This window comes from Schistocerca americana, chromosome 6, assembly GCF_021461395.2.
Source record: "Schistocerca americana isolate TAMUIC-IGC-003095 chromosome 6, iqSchAmer2.1, whole genome shotgun sequence".
Lineage (NCBI taxonomy): Eukaryota > Metazoa > Arthropoda > Insecta > Orthoptera > Acrididae > Schistocerca > Schistocerca americana.
The window spans coordinates 480,321,276-480,346,811 of record NC_060124.1 but is presented as its reverse complement, the minus strand read 5'-3'; positions in this window follow the sequence as shown (position 1 = coordinate 480,346,811).

The window sequence follows — 25,536 nt, the reverse complement described above, 5'->3', positions numbered from 1 at the left end:
GCGGCGGGTCGCAACAATTTGCCCCTTGTGAAAGTCGCTTCTGCCAGTGGATTTCCCCATTTGTGGTCCGTATAGTCGCTATGATTCCCCGTTCGTCTCTGCTGTGCTTCTACACATACCTCACCATGTCACGTGTGCGCAGCCACATTAGGAGGCATTTAGCTTCATGGTGGGCAATGGTCACAGCGTTTTGGTTCTCCAGTGTATGTTCGTTATGTTCATAAGAATAGCTCCAGTCTTTGCAATATTTATATTTCGAGACCAGCGGAATGCTGGTAAGAGGATTATGATCGGAATGCTGAACTGTGTATCACTGCTAGGCAGTGATAGTATGTCGGAGGCGCTAAGCTATTCCGTTTATAGACGGGAGTCGAAAGACAGAGGGCTTAGCTGTGTTTTACACCCAGAGCTGAAGCGGTCACCTGGCGTTATTGGCAGTCACGCTCAGAAGAAAAGTCCTAGCTATATGTGTCACCACGTCTAACATCGAAGTCTCTATTCTCAAGTCTTTCAGTGAAGTGCCAAACACAAGGACAAATTAGCAGCCTCCAAAGGTTTCGATAGGCATGTTAATCTATCACCTTGGTCAGCTCATGTTATTATTCTCGTCAATCAAATTACTTTACAACTTTCATAATCTGTTTTCCCTCGACAAAAGCCACTCACACTCAACAAGCTATCTTGAGGAAGCACACCTTCGTTATGGCAACATGTATTTTGGAAGTCTTGCCGCGTATAGTGTGACCGTCCCACACGGCCATGTCAGTATATAGCCGTATCACTAGTATTTTAATTAAGTATGCTTTTACCTAAATAACAGAAAAACCTGTCTCTATGTTGTCACGTATACTCTACCCCGACAGAAAAAACAGTGCAGTTACGGGAAAAGCCACGTATAACCTGCTTACTAAAATTTAGTTTAGTTTCCAAATAAAGTACACTATAGGAGGATAGTCCTGTTAATAGGAAAAGCTAATCAATAGAGTTACCCTTTTTACAGGATGTGATCATGTGTCGTGTCTAATGGATAAGTAAATCTGACTACTCAATTCTTTTCCTAAGATTTTACCCAGTGGTTAAGTAGAAAAGCAGTATTAATAATATTATACTGAAGATAGGAAAACTCAGTGCCGAGTTCATTTATTGGTTTAAAACATGTACTAATGGTCGCCAGCCTATCCAGGCAATCAAACAGTGGAGTATTGGAAAAGCAGACGTATGAACTTTGCTTACTTTCTTCCTACTGTTTAATTTGATTCTTCAAATTAAATACTACTCCACGTAAACAATGTTGGTGCAGACACTGGAATTTCTTTTTGAATACTACACCCTTATACATTACGTAAAAAAAAAAGGAAAAGCCTAGTAGATAACTTCAAGAAAGCTAAAAAAATTTAGCCAGGGGGGAACTTAAGAAAAGCATTTTCTATGATAAACAAACTTAAATACTAAATACTAAGATACTAAAACACACAGTTTTTATATTGGTCATTCACTTCAAGAAAACCTCTTTCTTACCGGAATTTACTTTCAAAAGCTATTATTCTTTGAACTAACTCTGTATAGCCATTTACCAGATTCTAGTAACTTGGCTACACTCTGATTGAATTTCACGTAAACAAACTTTTGCTATAACACTTTGCAATTGTTAAGAAAACACAAAAACAATTTACATGGTGTCTCTTTATATTAACTTGGCACTTCATAAGTCTGTAAAATGGGATACTTGGAGTCATCAAACACCAGGAAGGAACCCTATAGAGGGTTATGATTAGGATGAAATAACAGGGTAAACTACTTTCTTTATAATTCGAGAATGATTATTAAAACACAGTTTTAATCAGTGTTTCACGCTGTACAAAAGTAAATTAACTATAAAAATGTCTTATCTGGTGGCTGTAGGCTTGTGTGTGACGAACAATTATGGCGGCTACACTACCCACAGTACGGCCTGCAAGTCTCTTGCTGTATGGGCTCACTTTTTCTTCTTGGCGTCAGTCAGTTCTACATACAGCAGCCCAACGATTCGCAGCTATGCCGTAAGCCGTTTGCAGTCTCCACCCGAGGCATTTTGTGAGAATTTGCAGGCAAAGCTTCTCCTGCTCTACAAAGGTGTTGCCTCAATCACTGCTGTCTACAGACTGTGTGACTTACTTCACGTGCTTGCTCTAGGCAGCGCGCCAATTCGCCCTTGCCACCTTTTCCACTCCCCACAGCCACTTTCAAACAAAAGCACACTGGCTTTTACATAACACCTATTTCTTATATTGTTCTAAGCACGACCATTTCTTAAATTGCCAAATTTACACCAACATAAACAGTTTATACACACAAATATTTTTAAATACGAAAGGTCATCAGAAAATTATTTAACATAATAAACAATTTAAATAGTATTTTACATACATTACTCCCATACAATGCAAAGAACTTCAGTCTCCGGTAAAGTACACTTTACATATACAGAAAATATAGTACCAATATGCGAAAAATTTAAATAAAAAAATTACGAAAAATTTAAATGGACCATAAACAAATATTGTTATAAGTACAGTAGTGGAAATCAGCATAAAGGAGGGATTCCTGCGAAACATGCAGGTATTGATTTATTATGAAAGCAGTAAGCGGGTTGTTCCCGTATGAGCGTCCAAAAATTTAACGGGACAAAGAGGATGCTCCATCGAACATTTTGAGGTAGGGAACCTGGCGTCGGAGACGCCAGCTTAAGGAGATAATGGGAATGAAAGCACATTACTGTGTACCTTTTTATTTACATTAGTTAACTGCAGATACCATCACTGACGCAATGAACGTACCATTTGTACTGTACCTTGCAAAATGTGCTGAAACTGACGGCCATCAACCTCAATGCAAGCATGATATCGGTGAAGCAGGTTCTGACGCCCCCTGACAAACATCCCTGATGTGTTTGCAATCACATCACAAACAGCTGCAGTTCTGGCAATTAATTTCATCTCCTTACCTACTGGGGTCTCATACACAAGTGACTTTAGACATTCCCATAGGAAATAATCAAGGGGATTCAGATCAGGTGACCTCGCAGACCATGGACTAAGACCTCCACTTCCAATCCAATGACAAGGAAATACTGTAGCGGTACTGCTCCATCGTATTGTACTGTACGTCACTGAATAGTACTGCGTAATGAATGATTCTGTCGTTGATTCATAGCACGTTCTGTCATGGGACAATGTAAATACGAGACAACAGAGCCACATTATGGGGAAGTAAAGTAAGCAAAACTGGCGTCATGATTTCCTGGTAATCAGGCTCATCCTCCTTGTTTCCTTGCAGAAAATTAATAACGTATATGTAGATAAACAGCAGAGTACAGGTAAACTTGTACGCATGTTAGTTGTAAATAAGTTGGAAAACAATACTGGCCGGTCGCGACTGTGTTGTGCCCTAGTGCTCAGGTGCCCCAACATCCGTCTTGCTACTTCCTGAACCAACATACCTGTGTGGGCCTTCCACCCAGGGCTTGAGTTCCGCCTGCCGTTTCATTTCCACGGTCGTTCCAACCTCTACAAGTAGGAAAATAACGACACTCCATCACCTTTCATGCAATAAGCGTTAACAATTATTTATAAGGCGTATGTGACAATGTCAGTCACCTTTACATATTCATATATACGATGTACAACCTATCACATGGTACCTAATCGTGTTTGTAGGTCATGGCAAAGTATGTGGATGGGTGCTTGTAACCTTACAGTGTGCCGGACTGGGTGTCGAAACTGGAACCTTTGCCTTCAGCAGGCAAGTCCTCTACGAACTGAGCTGCCCAGATACGATTCACGACTCGTCCAAAGGTTCCTGGTTCGAGTACCGGTCCGGCACACAGCTTACATCTACCAGGACGTTTCATATGAGCGCACACTCCGCTACAGAGTGAAAATTCAATCTGGAAACAAACCTTCAGGCCGTGGCTAAGCCATCTCTCTGCAGTATGCTTTCTCCAGGCGTGACAGTCCCGCAAGGCGAGCAGGAGAACTTCTGTGGACTTTGGAAGGTAACAGATGAGGCTCTGGCAGAAGTGGTGAGAACGGGTCGTGAGTATTGTTTGGGTAGCTCAGCTGGTAGAACACTTGCCTGTGAAAGGCTAAGGTCCCGGGTTCGAGTTCTGGCTCGGCCGCAGATTTAATCTCCCATTAAGTTTCATAGCAGCGCACACTCTACCGCAGAGTGAAAATTCATTACGGCCTTTCGGAAAGGTTGTAGCAATGAGTCGGTACGACTAGACGGCGTTGTGTGCGAAGTCATAAGTACTAGTTTCTTTTACGTTTATATTTTGAGGAGACGGTGCCCTACACATCGCAGGTATGATTATTGCCTTGAGCTGCTGATAAAATCTTCTTTTACACAATCAGTTTCGGCCCACGGGCCATCATCAGGTTTCTAAAAGTATTTACATCATGCTAGCCCAATATAAAGTCATTGACTAAAACCATGAATTAGTCACTGTTGTCGCATTATAATATAAATTACATCGTCAATACACAAACTGTGTTATGCAGTGCACTCTTTCTTGTTGCATCAGCAGTCGGCATTAACGCAGTGAACTCATGCGTGCCACAGAGCCGACTGACGATGTAATTCATATTACGACGTGACAATAGTGACCAATTCAAGGTTTTGTTATCTGGTGTCAATGATTTTATATTCGTCTCATACAGTGTGTTCGGAAATTCCTGTTACAAACTTCTACGATTTGTAGAGGGGAGTGAGTAGATAATATTCTGAAGAGGAACCTTTGTCCGAAAATGTATCGCTTTCGTGGTACAGCCGTCTGGAAACATGTTTGCTAGCTAGGTACGCAACAGGGTAGTAATGGTAAGGGCTGCTTACGTCGAAACGGCTGATGTCATTTGTCCTACCTCTCTCATGTGGTTCGTGCGTCATTCATGTGTCTGAGTGTTTGAGCAACATGGTTGAGTACACGTTTGCAGAATACACTGGCATGATCCTTCTGTGTGGCGAATCTTACGCTAATGGAAGAGCTGCCCGCTGTCAAGATCTTTCTCCACAACGTCCAACTCCATCGCATACTCTTTTTGTCAAAATTAGGCAACGGATCCGAGAAAAAGTACCTTCACAGTCAACAACCGTGACTGTGGTGCGGCCGAGTTCTCCCTCGGCATGGGCGAGTGTGATGTTCTTAGCATAAGTTAGTTTAAGTAGTGTGTAAGTCTGGGGACCGATGACCTCAGCAGTGTGGTCTCTTAGGAATTCACACACATTTGACTGTGGTGCTCCAAGGAGGCACCGCACACCCTGACTAGAACACCCGTACTGCATCACATTGAAGAAAACCGTCAACGAGTACACGAGCAATTTCTTTGGCAATTAATGAGTGGAACTGTAAAACGAGTGATGTATTAGGTAGCGCCTAATCAGTTACCTGTAAAAGTGGTCGCGTTACCAACATGTTTGTAGGTGGTTGAAGTACGGAAACGGTACTTTTCCGGACATGGGTTCCAATACAGAGCATTACCTACTGTGACGTCCCCTATCCCCTTTTGTTGGCGCTGTTGATGTTGAGCCGCTACTGCTACAGCTCGGTGGATGGAATGGAGACGCGACGCGCAGTGATGGTTGTCCCCGTCGGATAACGTGGAACAGCACCTGAAAATCTTTAAAGAAAATTGTTCCTCGCGTAATGTATAAAAGTCCGTTTGCGAGTCCGCACAGTCTTCTCAGCGATGCGAACTGCTGATTTTAATTGTCTGTTATAGTTTTATGATGATTTCTATGCCCGGATAGTTAGTTATTGCAGTACTGAGTGAATCATTCATCACCGGCGTCGTTTCACACCACTGAATCGAGGAAAAATTCATTTGCGGTTCAGTATCAGCAGTTGTTATGTTGCTAGGCAGAATTGTTCACTGCTGCACGACGCAAATCCAGAGATAATCTATAATGCTATCTTGCTGTCGTGCGTCGTAATATTATTTCGGCAAAACACTCCTTTCAATGCTCAATGTTCACCAACTCACTCTTTTCAATTAAAATGTTCACAGTTAATTACTTTTGATCATCAACTATCACACAGTTCAATTAATGATGGAGCCAACACGTGAGATTTCCATTATTGACGAGCAACTTTTATTGTTCCTTCTTAGCAGTCAGTTTATAATCATCACACCACACGCACACAGATGGATCAGATCAATTACGATTCTTTTCAGTTCGGTGATCGTGACAATTACGACAACTTTTACAATCGGCGTATTTGTATTATCTTCGTGTGGTCGTATTAATGTTTCCTACTGAAGGCTAATCAGGTATTGCAGTCTTCGCTGCTATGTCCATTCTTCGTTGTAACTGTTCACTTTGATGAAGGTTGAGTCCAACAATAATATCTCCAATAATTAAAGTTAATTAACTCGTCGTACACTATCAGCATATCACTTCAGTTCAAGTTCTCAAGTCAGAATAACTGAACAAAGTCCGCGCATCTCTATCACGCAGTAGTACTTTTTTTGAACGGAAGCAATCTTGTAGCGTTCCGTTTATAGTACTATAACAAACGGTGCTCTCTCACGACTTGATAGCAATCAAGCTAACAGGCGACTAAGATTTCCATGATCAAGCATTGTAGACACACTGAATTTCCTTTTCGCCGCGTTTACAACTCTCTCTCTCACAATAAATGTTATATCTGACCGACACATTACTTTGGACTTAACTTTCGTCGTACTAATTTTCAATTATTACTGAGATGTTTGAGAGCTAATTAAAAATAACCTTTCTTTCTTTCTACCTTTATATAATGACATACTCAGTAATTATTGAAATTGGTGAAACTTCCGGGCAGATTAAAAGTGTGTGACGGCCCGAGACTCGAACTCGGGACTTTTGCCTTTCGTGGGCAAGTGCTCTACCAACTGAGCTACCCAATCACGACTCACGCCCCGTCTTCACAGCTTTACTTCTGTCTGTATCTCGTCTCCTACCTTCCAAACTTTACAGAAGCTCTCCTGCGAACCCTGCAGAACTAGCACTCCTGAAAGAAAGGACTTTGGAAGGTAGGAGACGAGATATTATACTGGCAGAAATAAAGCTGTGAAGACGGGGCGTCAGTCGTGCTTGGGTAGCTCAGTTGGTAGAGCACTTGCCCGCGAAAGGCAAAGGTCCCGAGTTCGAGTCTCGGTACAGCACACAGTTTTAATCTGCCAGCAAGTTTCATATCAGCGCACACTCCGCTGCAGAGTGAAAATCTCATTGAAATAGGTGTTCATCAAAATTTTTAGGTGTTATGTTATTGTCAAAGTTGTCGTACCTGTGAGGATAACAGTGTTCCCTACTTTAAATTATCATGACATTCTTATTTGGGTTTTCGGGTTTCTTGGGGTGTTACACTACTCACTTCAAGTCCTAGAAGTTTGTGACGGAAATATCTGGACACCCTATATAATGCTGGAAATGATTGTAAGAACCTGATGATGGCCAGTCGATCGAAACTGGTAATTGGAATAAAGATTTTATCAGCAGCTCAAGGCTGTAATTATGATATTTTTCAAAATTCCTTTACCTTGTCACGGAAACTGTATAGCTGTATATTTCAAGTCCTTTTACTGCAGAGAAGAGCTGAGAAGGGGCGGCAGCAGGGCAGCTGTGGGCGTGGCAGGGCAGACGGTGTGGCCCGTGTCTGGAGGCCGGCGTCTGTGGTCGGGGCTGGCCTGGGTGAGGGGGTGGCGGGGGGGGGGGAGGCGGGGGCGACGGGCGGGGGCGGGTAGGCCTCTGCGGGCGGCCGCCGTATCGAGCGGCCTGCGACACGCCAGACGCGGCGGCCGGCCCAGACCCAGACGCGCCAAAGGAGCCGCATTCTGCAGCGGGGCCAAGGCCGAGGGACGCGGCTCGCCCCCCCCCAGGGGTCAACGACCTCGGGAATCCCCGGGACTGCGCCGCATGCCGGCGCACGTGCTTACCTGCGAGGCCGGTCCGTCACGCTAGCGCACCGTAGCACTGAGCTTCGATCTTCTGGCTGATTAGCAAGCATCGCATTCCTCTTCAGACTCGACGTTTACGGCCCTCGGAGATCGTACTCAGTTTTTTTCTGGCAGGCTCGGATGCGATGCGGGGTTGGATTCCGAGCTAGTCTGAGGCAGAGGGAGTCACAGATTTTTACTTTCTCCTGAATAAGTGCGAGCACGACTCGCGCACCGAGAATTCCCTACAAACTTAATTACGTATATACAGGGTGGCGCACGAAATGTGTTACCAATTGTTTCTTTCACAATTTACGACGCACATTAGATATCCCGCGCGGATCTCTACAGCAGTACCAGCAGAGCTTGGAAAAACAAATGAGTTACAAAATGACGTGTAATTCACGATACTGCCGCTAGGAGACTAGTAAGCAGCAATGGCTGACAATGGAAGACTGACGACACAGCAAAGATCGGCAATTGTGTTACGTTTTCATGAAACGAAAAGCCTTGTTGTGACTCATAGGCGTTTTCGACAACAGTTTAACACACGATGGGTCCCTTGCAAGAAGACCATCCACAGGTTCTGCGATAAATTTGTACAGGAAGGAACAGTATTGGAAGCGAAGCGACCTCGGCCTAAGGCTATTTGTTCGCCGGAGAGTATTGAAGCGGTACGAGTTGCTGTACAGAGAAGTCCCGGGAAATCGTGTAGAAAGGCAGCAGTACAACTGGGAATATCCACACGTTCCGTTCAACGCATTCTTGAAAGTGACCTCAATATGTACTCATACAAGATGACCTGTGCACAGAAGCTCACTGAAGAACAGAAGCCGGCCGAAGTGGCCGTGCGGTTAAAGGCGCTGCAGTCTGGAACCGCAAGACCGCTACGGTCGCAGGTTCGAATCCTGCCTCGGGCATGGATGTTTGTGATGTCCTTAGATTAGTTAGGTTTACCTAGTTCTAAGTTCTAGGGGACTAACGACCTCAGCAGTTGAGTCTCATAGTGCTCGGAGCCATTTTTTTGAAGAACAGAAGCAGCAGAGACTACTGTTTGTTCAGTGGGCGGAGGGTAGGGAAGAAACTCTCAACAACGTTTGGTTTTCAGACGTGGAGCATTTTCATTCTGACGGTGTGGTTAATATACAAAATGTACGCTTTTGGGCCACTGAAAACCCACAAGTGCTTCATGAACGACAACATTATGCTCCGAGGATTACAGCGTGGGCAGCAATTTCCAGTCACGGAGTTATTGGACCCTTTTCCTTTGAAGAAACTGTATACAGCGAGCGTTATTTGAGCATGCTTCGCAATAGCTTCATTCCACAGCTTCTTGCTACTGCCCTGCCCTTCAACACGCAGTCGTTCATGCATGATGGAGCACGGCCACAAACTGCAAACACTGTGTTAGAGTTTTTACACGAGTATTTCCACATACGGATCATTTCACTCAGGTTTCCAGGTCGCTTCAATGACGCCCAAAATGCCCCCCCCCCCCCCCCCCCAATAGTCCAGACCTCAATCCATGTGACTTTTTTCTACATCTACATCTACATTTATACTCCGCAAGCCACCCAACGGTGTGTGGCGGTGGGCACTTTACGTGCCACTGTCATTACCTCCCTTTCCTGTTCCAGTCGCGTATGGTTCGCGGGAAGAACGACTGACTGAAAGCCTCCGTGCGCGCTCTAATCTCTCTAATTTTACATTCGTGATCTCCTCGGGAGGTATAAGTAGGGGGAAGCAATATATTCGATACCTCATCCAGAAACGCAGGCTCTCGAAACCTGGCGAGCAAGCTACACCGCGATGCAGAGCGCATCTCTTGCAGAGTCTGCCACTTGAGTTTGTTAAACATTTCCGTAACGCTATCACGGTTACCAAATAACCCTGTGACGAAACGCGCCGCTCTTCTTTGGATCTTCTCTATCTCTTCCATCAACCCGATCTGGTACGGATCCCACACTGATGAGCAATACTCAAGTATAGGTCGAACGAGTGTTTTGTAAGCCACCTCCTTTGTTGATGGACTACATTTTCTAAGGACTCTCCCAATGAATCTCAACCTGATACCCGCCTTACCAACAATTAATTTGGGGGTACCTAAAGGAAAGATTTTTCCCAAAGCGTCCACGTGATTTAATGGAGCTCAGAATTATTCTTCAAGCTTGCAGTGGAATTACGGAAGACATGTGCCGTAGGGTAATCACTAACTTCAGTGTTCGTTTGCAGGAAGTTAGGAAACGAAATGGTGGACATACTGAGCATGTGCTGAGTTAGATCAAATCTCCATGGACGGCTCTTCATTATAGTATATGTTCCTTTCAGATTGTATTGACAATAAAGTTTATATTCAAAAACAAAATGGTAACACATTTCGTGCGCCACCCTGTAGATATTTTCCTGTGTTAGATATCCATACCGGCAATATAAACGTATACGCATTCCTTAAAGGGGTTTTAACAGAACGACGGACAAACAGTCAGATAACAAATCACAAAAAAAATTATTTTCGTATGGTATAATTATAAATTAACAATTTTCGGAATTTTTTCTTCACCTGTACTGCGAAACCTCGTTTCTTGTCAAATTTCACCGTTCTAGGTCAATGGGAAGTACGCTACAGGTTTTGATGACTGAGTTTGCAAGTATCAAAATACGTGACACAAATCGCTGTGTCTTTTGCTTGCATTAACTTAGAAGCTCACGTTTATTGCACAGCCAATAGACTACAGATCTTAATATCCGACAGATATGGCAATTTCATTCGTCAACCCGTTCCTGAGAAAAGGGTTCTTAACAGACGGGCTGACAGACAGACAGACAATAAATGACCAAAAATAATTTTTTGTGTGTTATAATTACAAATTTGCAATTTTTGGATTTTTCTTTTGATTGTTCTGCGCAACCTTGTTTCTTGCCAAATTTCATGATTATACGTCAAAGGAAAGTAATCTGGCGCGCGGAGTGGCCGAGCGATTTGAGGCGCCATATCACGGACTGCGCTGCCCCTCCCGCCGGAGGTTCGAGTCCTCGCTCGGGCATGGGTGTGTGTGTGTGTTGTCCTTAGTTTAAGTTAGTTTAAATAGTGTATAAGACTAGGGACCGTTTACCTCAGCAGTTGGTCCCATAGGACTTCACACGCATTTGAACATTTGAAAGTAATCTATAGGTTATGATGAGTTTGTATGGAAACATATGACATAAATGGTCGTATCTTTTGACTGCATTCACGTAGAAGCTTCGTTTTTTTTCTTCACCGCCAAGGGACCGTGGACCTTAATGCATGTGATATAAATTTCAACATGATACGTCAACCTGTTTCTGGGAAAGGAAGTTTATAAGAGACAGACGGACAGACAGAAAGACAACAAAGTAGTCTTATAAGGATTCCGTTTTTACTAATTTCGGTACGGAACGCTAAAGAGGTGTCACATATTCCTACAGGAGATAGTATTCGTAAAAGTTAGTGAAAATTTCCAGTAATAATATGTCCCAAAAACAATGCCTATTGGTATCTGGGTCGTTGAAGATCCACAGTTCAGTCTGCTCTTTATTTACTGCAGTGACGGCTGGTGGCATCTGAAGTTGGGTATTGCCCCAAAATTTCAATGTTGCATTTTTATATGACGCTTACAAGGGAGAAAATTCTTTAACTCAGTGCCTTGGTTCCCGACATTCATTATGATCTAAACATCCCTAGAATTCATGATGTATGAAGGTCACAAAATCCAGTTAACGATCCTGCTAGAAGTTAGAGATGTACACAGTGTGTCCCAGCTCCGTTAGGAACGATTGTGTGAAATTCCAAACTGCAGTACTATCTCGTGGCGAGCTGCTGTGTTAAGTTTCAAAAACAGTGGTGTAGAAAGACAAAGAGCCAGCCAGCACTGCTGCAGCAAGCGTCCTGGCTACGAATGTACGAGGGTGAGTCAAATGAAAACCTTAAATATTTTTTAAAATATTATTTATTGTGCAGAAGTGGTACAAAGCTGTAACACTTTTCAACATAATTTCCCCCACGCTCAATGCAAGTCCTCCAGCGCTTACAAAGTGCGTAAATTCCTTTAGAAAAAAATTCTTTTGGTAGTCCGCGCAACCACTCAAGCACCGCGTGGCGTACTTCTTCATCAGAAAGGATCTTCTTTCCTCCCATTGCGTCTTTGAGTGGTCCAAACATATGGAAATCACTTGAGGCAACGTCTGGTGAGTATGGTGGATGAGGAAGACACTCAAAATGCAGGTCTGTGATTGTTGCAACTGTTGAACGGGCAGTACGGGGCCTTGCATTGTCATGTTGCAGAAGGACACTTGCTGACAGCAATCCACGTCGCTTTGATTTGATTGTAGGCCGCAGATGATTTTTTAGGAGATCTGTGTATGATGCACTGGTGACAGTGGTCCCTCTAGGCATATAATGCTTCAAAAATGACGCCTTTTTCGTCCCAAAAGAGAGTCAGCATAACCTTCCCGCTGATGGTTCTATTCGAAACTTCTTTGGTTTTTGTGATGAGGAATGGCGCCATTCCTTGCTCGCTCTCTTCGTTTCCGGTTGGTGGAAGTGATCCCAGGTTTCGTCCCCAGTAACGATTCTTGGAAGAAAGCCATCACCTTCTCCTTCAAAGCGCCGAAGAAGTTCTTCACAAGCATCAACATGTCGTTCTCTCATTTCAGGAGTCAGCTGCCATGGCACCCATCTTGTAGACACTTTGTGAAACTGGAGCACATCATGCACAATGTGGTGTGCTACCCATGACTAACTTGCAAACATGCTGCAATGTCATTCAGTGTCACTCGGCGGTTTTCCTTCACTATGGCTTCAACTGCTGCAATGTTCTGTGGAGTCACAACTCGTTGTACCTGACCTGGACGGGGAGCACCTTCCACTGAAGTCACACCATTTGCGAACTTCCTACTCCATTCGTAGACTTGCTGCTATTACAAACATGCATCACCGTACTGAACCTTCATTTGTCGATGAATTTCAATACGTTTCACACCTTCACTACGCAAAAACCGAATAACAGAACGCTGTTCTTCCCTGGTGCAAGTCGCAAGCGGGGCGGCCATCTTTATACTGATACTGCAACGGTATGTGTGCATCTGCACTATGCTGCCCCCTACAGGCCATTCTGCACGCTGTTTGTAGCACGCTTACCAACTTACTGGATAATGGCGCGAAATTTCGATTTGTTATTACAAATTTAAGGTTTTCATTTGACTCACCCTCGTATATATCTGACATTCGGCGGAAAACGATACTGGAGCAGTGAGGTAACATCAAGTTTTTTGAGTTCTCCAGAGTTTGTGGCCGAGAATTCGTAGAATTCGACCAGAATTCCGAGAAACACGTTGCTAGCTGCCACTCCATGACGACACCCGAGCCCAGAAAGCTAAGACTGTGCACGAGTTTTCGGCTACCAGATGGATCACAGTCCTGCATCGCCCAGCGTATTCGCCGAATTTGGCCCCAGTCGACACCTGCTTGTTCCCGAAATTGAAGACGCTAATGAAAGGACACCGTTATGACGCGGTCAAGATTCGTTGGTTGGTTGATACCGGGGAGGGGACGAAACAGCGAGGTCATCGGTCCCACCGGATTAGGGAAGGATGGGCAAGGAAGTCGGCAGTGCCTTTGCAAAGGAACCATCCCGGCATTTGCCTGAAGCGATTTAGGGAAATCACGGAAAACCTAAATCAGGATGACCGGACGCGGGTTTGAACCATCGTCCTCCTGAAAGTGAGTCCAGTGTGTCAACCATTACGCTATCTCGCTCGGCCGAGGTAAGGATATCCAAGAAAATTGTGCTGCAGTACTAAATGTTTCAAATGGCTCTGAGCACTATGGGACTTAACTTCTGAGGTCATCAGTCCCCTAGAACTTAGAACTACTTAAACCTAACTAACCTAAGGACATCACACACATCCATGCCCGAGGCAGGATTCGAACCTGCGACCGTAGTGGTCGCGCGGTTCCAGACTGTAGCGCCTAGAACCGCTCGGCCACTCCGGCCGGCGCAGTACTAAATGCAACGCCGAAAACGGACTGCTTCAAAACACTTTTAAAACGATTCAAGCTGTGTTTTGATTCAACCGAAGACTAATTCGAATAAATACAGTGATTTTGTGAACATAATCCGCAACTTTTATTTCTCATAGCAACAGTCCTTAAAGGAACTGGGACATACTGTGTACCTAAGATAAAAATAATATCTCTGGCAAACAACATGCTACGCTTCATCAGCTATCTAGAAAAACAGTTATCGTCATGTAACACCATTATTTGCAGACAGTTCAGTTGCATCATGATCCCTTTAGGCTAATTCAAGGGAACCACAGAAACGAATATAATTTGTTAAAATATTTTAACACATGCCTATTATGCCTAACGTGTTCGTTATGCTCCGTAATTTTCCTTCTGCACTCACCATGTTACTGTCCAGCTACTTTTACTGGTCCAAAAAGTGCCGGTCTTAAACAATTTTGTATGCGAACAGCTGAAGATTCATGCTTCTTTACTTTGGTACTCAGATGATTTATGTCACTAATCTGACTTTCGTCCACGAAGTTCCTCCACCAAATAACAGACAAGGGAAGCATAATAATGCTTTCTTAACTTTGGAGCCATATAAGTAATCAATTTTTTTAATAAATATCTGTTTTAAATGATCTGTTAAACTGTCCATTCCCAGGATCCATATTTTGCATAATATTTAAAACTTGCAACGGTCGTCCTAGTCTCTCTACAGCAAGCTTTTCCTCATCAGCAACGTGGGAAAAGTGTGCACCTTGTAAATTATTTACGCTATTCATTTTTACTCGCGTGTCAACATCTCGAGAGTATCTGACGAACTAGTTCTCACTGTTCAGAACGTATCAGATGCAGCAACGCATAGAAAACTGCGGTGTCAAGAACCAAAATAATGACCATGAAATACCGCAAAATCTGTACACAAAGTTCTTAGAAATAATATTAATACACGTGATAAACATAAACATTACGGCTGCAGTAGCATCAGCAACCGCAATATTCCAGCCACTTTTCCAAAAGTCGTAATGTTATTATTAAATCTAAGCTCTGTTAACGAGTGACAAAAATATAAAATGTAGTTAGGCTGATGAGAAAAAAATATTCTCTTAATTTCTAAGCTCAAAAGAAATTTGTGAATGAAAGAAAATTACAGATGAAATATCAGTATTGATAATATTGTGAGTGGCAGAATGGTGTACCCTAGCAGCTCGAGAAACTAATTAATGTTGCGGGAGGAGAGAAAACTGGGAGACGTGTGCTCTGTAGAGCGGTGTTACCTAACGGGCTATTTGGAACTGTTTCCAGTTAGTTTGCACGCCAACTCCGGCACCCTGTGACGTCACTGGCAAGAATGCACCTGCTGCTACGGACGGACCTCGACTAGAGCTCTGCATTTCGATGAAAACCGCTCTAGCATTTTCCATTTCGTGCCGCTGCTCGATGGCTGTGAAAGGCCCACGCTGCGTTACGGCTGTGGCCGTCTAATGCCATGTGGCCGGTTGTCCTCCACCTCTCGGTTATCGGTTGGACTGTCGAGCACTGCCGGGCGCTCGAGCGTACTCACAATCCCGGTCGGTGACAGTACAACCGCCGCGCGCTCTACAGTGCCGAATGGCATTGGAAACCGTGTGTACACGCAGTTGACGACCTGGCTTTGAGCAGCGCAGACACCGTTATGGATAAACCAAGTATAGGTCGTAAACGTTCCATTCATGAAACGAAGAGAAGTATTATGGAGAGAATTAGGAGCAGCACATTAGTCCTGACGAAGAAAGACATGTCGGAAGAGAGGGGCGAAAAGTGAAGCTTGGAAATCGTTTGCACTTGTAGTGGATCCTGCCACGCAGGCTTCTGCTGGTTTCGTGCAATGTACCACATGTGATACCATACTTTCGTACCAGTCAAGCACAACAGGTATGATTCGGCACTGCAAAAGTAAATGCGGAACAGAAGTCCACCGGCCACTTGCAGTACCAAGTAGCATAAAGAAAGTTGTTGTTGATAGGTTGGTCGTTATGAGTGGGATGGATTTGCTACCGTTAAATACTTGTAGTAAGATTGGATTCAAGAATTATTCGCAGGAGCTCATCAATGTTGGCGCCACTTACGGCAAAGTCAGTATAGAATATGTTCTTCCGCACCCTACAACTGTATCGCGGCATATTAAAGAAAAGGCAGACAAAATACGGGTGACAATGGTGCCCAAGCTAATATGTGCCTCAAGGAACAAAATGTGCGCTTTAGACGCTGATCTGTGGTCTGATAACTACAAGAAGAGAAATTTTTTGACTGTGACGTCGCATTATGTGAATGATGAGTGGCAGCCAGAAACGCTTGTTTTGATGACAGCCGAGTTTCCGGACGTACCTAAGACAGGAGAGAACATACGGCACGAAATCGAAGAGCGGATGCTTGAGTTCGGAAGTAACAAGAATGATCTTACGAAATGTTACTTTGTCACCGACCAAGGAGCTAATATGAAGAAGGCACTTGAATCTTACGACCGTTTGCCTTGCTTTGATCACTGCTCGATGACTGCGCTTCGTCACACATTTCAAGAGACGTTTTTAGAAGACGAAGCCCCTGAAATCCTGTCGTGTCTACTATCAGCAAGAGCTATAGTAGGCTATTTGAAGAGATCGGGTCACTCGGGGCGTCTGCGGCACTCTGTGAAGCAAGAAGCCGTAACTCGGAGGAACAGTATACTGTTAATACTCAATTCCGTCATAAGTCAAATCGACGATATTCGAGATCTACTAGAATCCCGTGGGCAATCGACACTCTTAGAAACCTTCCAAGAAGGGTGCGTACGAGACGTTGTCGCTTTTCTGACCCCCTTTAAAGAAGCGAGTTTGGATTTGGAAACTGCAAAGATAACAACGCTGGAACTTGTGCTGCCGTGGTACAAGAGTCTGTTACATCATTGTGAACCAACAGACAGTGACAACGAGGTAAGAACACTTTCTATAGGTTACCATCCTTTATACAACTGCTGAATTATCAGAGTGCAGTTATGTATCTTGGGTTTCCTCTTCAGCTCATGGCGAAAAGAAAAAGGAGAGCAGCATACTTCATCACAGAGTAGTGCAAAATTGAGGCTATCCATTACGTTGCCACGGTTCTATGGCCACCACGGCGTCATTTGAAGAAATTCACAGCAGACGAAAAGCAAGCCGCGTATGCTGAAGTTCGACGATTGTACTCGGAACTGCCCGTAAATGGTAAGGTTCATTCACTGAAACCAATTAGTAGACGAATGTTTGTTTGTCTAATCTGCCATCTTTCGTTATATCAACATTTATTACGTCTACAATGTGATATTTGGGAAAGGTTTCGCAGCTCAAACATTCCACAATGCGTTTTGATGTAATTTGTGCGATATATACAAAATGTCATCGTAATTATAGTCGTTTAGTAACCAGTAATTCTGACTACGTTGTATACATATTTGAAGGCGACAGGAATGTCTTACGGATGTTTTCAATCATGTTTAGAGTCCATTCAAGCAAACAGTGACCAAGTTCTTCCCATGAAAAAGTCCAGGATGGACTGGAGTTCGGATGAGGACGACGCAGATGGACACACAGTTACTACCAATGAACTCGACAGGTACCTATCGCTCTCCAGATCCGACTGTAGCTGTGCCGAAGAACAAATTTTGCAGTGGTGGAAAACGCACGAGGGTTATTTCCAAGGCTGTCGGCAGTAGCCAGAAGAGTTCTCTGTATTCCTGCCACTAGTGCTGCCAGCGAGAGAAATTGTAGCCAGGCCGGTCACCTGCTGTCCAGCAAAAGATCGTGCCTGGTATTAGACAAGGTGTATGATCTCTTATTGATCCATCACAATTACGTAAGTATTCACAACATACCACGTAATCACAGGGAAGGAAACATTTCTCAAACTCTATAAATGTATGATTCCACTTTCATTGACTTCACAGGAAGAAGTTCAAACCGCCAGCTGTAGTAATAGCTCCAGGAACACAAATGATGCCTGTGTATCAGGGAGCACCAATGACGAAAAACGAATTGTATAGTCATGATTCACTTGTAACGTTATTTACAGGTCATAATTTGTTCAGAGATTAACGTTTGTGCAACAAAATGTCGTGAGTATTACTTTTAAGTCCGTCATTCCTTACCGATCCTGCATTCAATATTAGTACAACATACACGTGGCCGAGTTTGGAGATAGGCTACACATAGTCCATGATTAGACTACTGTGTTCCCGTTTGTCTACCGAACGGAACAAAATACTAAATACAGACATTACAGTTTTTAACGTTACAATTACTGGAATACATGATAACCTCAAAGGCGAAACTCCAGTAGTCTGCAACATATTAACAAACTTCAAATGTAACATGCACAAGTGTATTATTTAGGTCATAGAACTGGTAGTAAACAACGAAAGACATTTGTTAAAGAAATAAGTTAGTGGTTAATGTGAAGCGGTGGCCTCTGATCTCAAGGAGTGTGACGAAGCGCCGCTCGCTGGCACTGAGTCCACCGGTTACTGGCGACCGGCCGAGTGTTTGGCGCACCTGGCCGAGCGCTAGCGATCGGCTGCCCACAGTCATGTACAGGTGGCCATTCGGACGCCCAGATAGAAGATATGGTCCAATGAGATTGTCGCCTACAATGCCGGCCCAGATATTCACAGTAAAACGTACTTGATGGCATGATTCTACTATTGAGGGTTTTCCTCATCCCACACATGGTATTCCTGCTGTTCGAAATACCTTCACAATCAAATGAGGCGTCGTCAGTGAACAGGACGACTTGGAGGAAATCTGGTAGATCAAAAAAATGTTAAAATGTGCGTGAAATCTTATCTGCTAAGGTCATCAGTCCCTAAGCATACACACTACTTAACCTAAATTATCCTAAGGAAAAACACACACACCAATGCCCGAGGGAGGACTCGAACCTCCGCCGGAACCAGCCGCACGGTCCATGACTGCAGCGCCCTTAGACCACTCGGCTAATCTCGCGCGGTTCTGGTAGATCAATCCATTGTTGGAGCAACCAGTGAAACAATGTGACCCTTGGTACAAAGTCAGTCACGGGCATTGCATGGACTCGTTGTGGGTGACATGGGTGGAGTACTCGCAGCGCCCATTTCATGCACAATACAACGAGTACTTGTAGTGGAGTCCGCTGCAACACGTTCCAGCACCTCTTCAAAATCGGGTCTGCGAGTGGGCTTCATGATGCCAAGTCCCTCGTTTCTTCTTTCCAATGGCTCTGAGCACTATGGGACTTAACTTCTGAAGTCATCAGTCCCCTAGAACTTAGTACTACCTAAGGACGTCACACAGATCCATGCCCGAAGCAGGATTCGAACCTGCGACCGTAGCGCTTCTTTCCAATGAACCAGTCTCCCACATTCGTCGATCGAGAGAAATAAACACTCGTCGTGACGCATGATGACTGTTAGCAGCGAGAGAATTGCTGCGTGCTTAGCAATACATAAGTGCATGTGACTGAGTTCTGCAAAACTGTACCGGCACTGATCCATCGTATTGTACTTTCCGTCTCTGAATAGCACTGGGTAATGAATGGGTCTGTCGTTGATTCATAGCACGTTCTGTCATGGGACAAATATCTTACGGACAAGTAAAATGAACAAAACCTGCATCATGGCTTCCTAGTAATCAGACTCGTCCTGCTTGTTTCCTTGCAGGAAATAAAGAATGTACATGTAAATAAACAGCACAGTACGTGTGAACTTGTACGCAGGTTAGTTGTAAATAAGCTGGAAAACAGTAATGCTAGACAAAGCGGTAGACAAGTTTACTTCCATAGTTCCTTAAGCTGGCTTCTCCGACCCAAGATTCCCTACCCGGAATTGTTCAGTGGAGCATTCTCTATGTCCTGTTACATTTTTGCACGTTCCTACGGAAACACCCTGCATAGAAACGTAAATATAAGAAAAGAGGACGTACAAAGTTTAAAATCACTGTAAGTTGTGCAACACTGCAACAACACCACATACTGCCACTGATTTACAGATGAGGCAGATTTCACAAGAGATGGCACCGTAAATTACTACAGCATCCACATGTGGGTAGATGAAAATCTTCGAGCAGTCATGAAGATGAGTCATCAGGATAGCTTCAGTGTCAATGTATGAGCAGGAACGGTCGGTAACAAGCTCATTGATCCACACACTTTACCAAACATCGCTCGCGACAAATTACCAGCGGTGTTGGAAAATGCACCACGTGCAGAAAGATAGCGACTGTGGTTTGTTCTCGATGGGGCTCATCCCCATTTTCTACGGATCCTGCGACAGTACCGCACCGCAATCTTTCGCTGGCTATGGATCGTCGAGAACGTCCGGCAACATGGTCTTCCAGATCTCCGGACCTGAATTCGTTGAATTTCTGGCTTTGCGGACATTTAAAGGCATCGGTGTACGCTTAACGCTTCAGCAATGTTACTGAAGCATGTGACACAGTCCGAATGGAGCCAGTATTTGAAATACATGATTCACTGTGGAGAAGCGGAGAAGGGCTGAATGCTGTGTCACAATGCGTGGTAACCACATGCAGCACTGCCTACAGTGTCTACTTCCTCGTAACATATCAGTTTCTGGATACACTGTTACAGGTACCTCTCTTTCAGTTTTGACCATTACCTCCACCTGCGGTGACACTTATACAAGTCGCCGCCCTTCAGCCATGTTGTTGTTGTTGTGGTCTTCAGTCCTGAGATTGGTTTGATGCAGCTCTCCATGCTACTCTATCCTGTGCAAGCTTCTTCATCTTCCCGTACTTACTGCAACCTACATCCTTCTGAATCTGCTTAGTGTATCCATCTCTCGGTCTCCCTCTACGATTTTTAACCTCCACACGGCCCTCCGATACTAAATTGGTGATCCCTTGATGCCTCAGAACATGACCTGACAACCGATCCCTTCTTCTAGTCAAGGCGTGCCACAAATTCCCCTTCTCCCCAATTCTATTCAATACCTCCTCATTAGTTATGTGATCTACCCATCTAATCTTCAGCATTCTTCTGTAGCACAACATTTCGAAAGATTCTATTCTCTTCTTGTCCAAACTATTTATCGTCCATGTCTCACTTCCATACACGGCACCACTCCATACAAATACTTTCAAAAAAGACATCCTGACACTTAAATATGTACTTGATGTTAACAAATTTCTCTTCTTCAGAAACGCTTTCCTTCCCATTGCCAGTCTACATTTTATATCCTCTCTACTTCGACCATCATCAGTTATTTTGCTCCCCAAATAGCAAAACTCCTTTACTACTTTAAGTGTCTCATTTCCTAATCTAATACCCTCAACATCACCCGACTTAATTCGACTACATTCCATCATCCTCGTTTTGCTTTTGTTGATGTTCATCTTATATCCTCCTTTCAAGACACTGTCCATTCCGTTCAGCTGCTCTTCCAGGTAATTTGCTGTCTCTGACAGAATTACAATGTCATCGGCGAACCTCAGAGTTTTTATTTCTTCTCCATGGACTATAATTCCTACTCTGAATTTTTCTTTTGTTTCCTTTACTGCTCGCTCAATATACAGATTGAATAACATCGGGATAGGCTACAACCCTGTCTCACTCCTTTCCCAACCACTGCTTCCCTTTCATGCCCCTCGACTCTTATAACTGCCATCTGGTTTCGGTATAAATTGTGAATAGCATTTCGCTCCCTGTATTTTACCCCTGCCACCTTCCGAATTCGAAAGAGAGTATTCCAGTCAACATTGTCAAAAGCTTTCTCTAAGTCTACAAATGAGAGAAGCGTAGGTTTGGCTTTCCTTAATGTATTTTCTAAGATAAGTCGTAAGGTCAGTATTGCCTCACATGTTCCAACATTTCTACGGAATCCAAACTGATCTTCCCTGAGGTCGGCTTCTACCAGTTTTACCATTCGTCTGTAAAGAATTCGTGTTAGTATTTTGCAGCCGTGGCTTATTAAACTGATAGTGCGGTCTGTCAACACCTGCCTTCTTTGGGATTGGAATTATTATATTCTTCTTAAAGTCTGAGGGTATTTCGCCTGTCTCATAAAATCTTGCTCACCAATGGTAGAGTTTTGTCAGAGCTGGCTCACACAAGGCTATCAGTAGTTCTAATGGAATGTTATCTACTCCTGGGGCATTGTTTCGACTTTGGTCTTTTAGTGCTCTGTCAAACTCTTCACGCAGTATCATATCTCCCATTTCATCTTCATCTACATCGTCTTCCATTTCCATAATACTGTCCTCAAGATCATCACCCTTGTACAGACCCTCTATATACTCCATCTACTTTTCTGCTTTCTCTTCTTTGCTTAGAACTGGGTTTCCATCTGAGCTCTTGATATTCATAGAAGTAGTTCTCTTTTCTCCAAAGGTCTCTTTAATTTTTCGGTAGGCAGTATCTTTCTTACCACTAGTGAGATATGCCTCTACATGCTTACATTTGTCCTCTAGCCATCCCTCCTTAGCCATTTTGCACTTCCTGTCGATCTCATTTTTGAGGCGTATATATTCCTTTTTGCCTACTTCATTTACTGCGTTTTTATATTTTCTCCTTTCATCAATTAAAATGAATATATCTTCTGTTACCGAAGGATTTCTACTACCCCTCGTCTTTTTACCTACTTGATCCTCTGTTGCCTTCACTATTTCATCCCTCAAAGCTACCCTTCTTCTTCTACTGTATTTCTTTCCCCTATTCCTGTCAATCGTTCCCTAATGTTCTTCCTGAAACTCTCTGCAACCTCTGGTTCATTGAGTTTACCCAGATCCCATCTCCTCACATTCCCACCTTTTTGCAGTTTATTCAGTTTTAATCTATAGTTCATAACCAATAGACTGTGCTCAGAGTCCACATCTGTCCCTGGAAATGTCTTACAATTTAAAACTTGCTTCCTAAATCTCTGTCTTATCAATTTTAAAACATACGTACTATAAAATTGGACTTGGCAGTTAACAAAATGAATGTTTGATACACTAAAAAGACAGGCGGTTGTGTAAGTTAAAATGCAAAAAGGCTCTTTTTTGATTAATTAAAATATTAACACGGCTGAAATGGCAAAAATCCTGCGAGAGGAACAGGATGGGAGCTGACGCTATCTCCAGTTGTGAAGTGATTCGTCCAGTTCATAGACATAATGCCTGAGAACACAAGCTGGAATATTTTTAGATAAGAAAACTCGGTGTGAAAAGGGCGAGGAGCTCTGAATAAAAACTGGAACCGAGCATCAATGTAGCATAAGAAACTACTATCGTATCCTACGAGACACTAACACTCTGACTTGTAACTTCCTGGCAGATTAAAACTGTGTGCCCGACCGAGACTCGAACTCGGGACCTTTGCCTTTCGCGGGCAAGTGCTCTACCAACTGAGCTACCAAAGCACGACTCACGCCCGGTACTCACAGCTTTACTTCTGCCAGTACCTCGTCTCCTACCTTCCAAACTTTACAGAAGCTCTCCTGCGAACCTTGCAGAACTAGCACTCCTGAAAGAAAGGATATTGCGGAGACATGGCTTAGCCACAGCCTGGGGGATGTTTCCAGAATGAGATTTTCACTCTGCAGCGGAGTGTGCGCTGATATGAAACTTCCTGGCAGATTGAAACTGTGTGCCCGACCGAGACTCGAACTCGGGACCTTTGCCTTTCGCGGGCAAGTGCTCTACCAACTGAGCTACCAAAGCACGACTCACGCCCGGTACTCACAGCTTTACTTCTGCCAGTACCTCGTCCCCTACCTTCCAAACTTTACAGAAGCTCTCCTGCGAACCTTGCAGAAGTAGCACTCCTGAAAGAAAGGATATTGCGGAGACATGGCTTAGCCACAGCCTGGTAGAGCACTTGCCCGCGAAAGGCAAAGGTCCCGAGTTCGAGTCTCGGTCGGGCACACAGTTTTAATCTGCCAGGAAGTTTCATATCAGCGCACACTCCGCTGCAGAGTGAAAATCTCATTCTGGAAACATCCCCCAGGCTGTGGCTAAGCCATGTCTCCGCAATATCCTTTCTTTCAGGAGTGCTAGTTCTGCAAGGTTCGCAGGAGAGCTTCTGTAAAGTTTGGAAGGTAGGAGACGAGGTACTGGCAGAAGTAAAGCTGTGAGTACCGGGCGTGAGTCGTGCTTTGGTAGCTCAGTTGGTAGAGCACTTGCCCGCGAAAGGCAAAGGTCCCGAGTTCGAGTCTCGGTCGGGCACACAGTTTTAATCTGCCAGGAAGTTTCATATCAGCGCACACTCCGCTGCAGAGTGAAAATCTCATTCTGGAAACATCCCCCAGGCTGTGGCTAAGCCATGTCTCCGCAATATCCTTTCTTTCAGGAGTGCTAGTTCTGCAAGGTTCGCAGGAGAGCTTCTGTAAAGTTTGGAAGGTAGGAGACGAGGTACTGGCAGAAGTAAAGCTGTGAGTACCGGGCGTGAGTCGTGCTTTGGTAGCTCAGTTGGTAGAGCACTTGCCCGCGAAAGGCAGAGGTCCCGAGTTCGAGTTTCGGTCGGGCACACAGTTTTAATCTGCCAGGAAGTTTCATATCAGCGCACACTCCGCTGCAGAGTGAAAATCTCATTCTGGAAACTCTGACTTGTGTTGTACATTCCTGCATGTGCCCTGTGCAGCTAAATGGCACAAGAAACTAAGTCCCGTCCCAGAGGCAACGAAGGTCCAGCGTCTGAGGCAGACCAAGATCGGAATCTTCAGCAGCGCCACTTATATAGGTTCCAGAAGTTTCCATGCTGCTGGTCACGTAGCCGACACTATCCTAACCACAAGAAAACAATTTCTGAATACTATCTGGTAGAGGGACGCATACCGTGTTTCAAGAATTGTTCCTTCGTTGCTACTGTTGTCGGTAACAAGCGGATGCGATGAGAGTGAGTCGAGCAAAACAGTCGATATGTACAGGATCAACTTCGAGATATATCGCACGCAGAGGGGCACGCTCGAAAACTACGCAATATTTTATTTAAAAAACAACATACAATTATGGATTTTTTTGAACAGCATTAACTTTTAATTAAGACTATTGGACCAAAACATCATTTACAATTTATTTTACATTTTTCTACTATTGTAAACATAAACTACCAAGCACTGTTCCAAATGTTCGGTAACAAGATTGTGTCTTCGATCACCCAAGAGATTTTTAGAAACCTTACATGGATGCAGTGTCGAAAAACAGAATTTGTGTCCTCAAATGCCTGTCTAGTGTTTAATAGTGGACACTTAGGCAGGATTTCTGCCGAGATTGGGCTTCTATCCAGGTGAATTCGCACTGAACATATGTAGAGGCATCGATGAAGCACGACGTATCGAAGCCCAGGCATCGGAAGAAAATATGCAAAGGAGGCAGGAGAGGAGAATGCTCCATTAGGACAAGAAAGAGAATGAATATTATGAAATGGATAGTATTAGTGACTAGACGTATGGCAATATTGTTAAAAACTGAAATAAAAAATTTAGCTGAGATTTGCCATAGATTGATATTTGATATATAATGTAGCTTTCCTCAGCCACTATAAAAATAAACACCTTAAAGCTTGGTGCAATTCTTGAAAATCACTTACTGA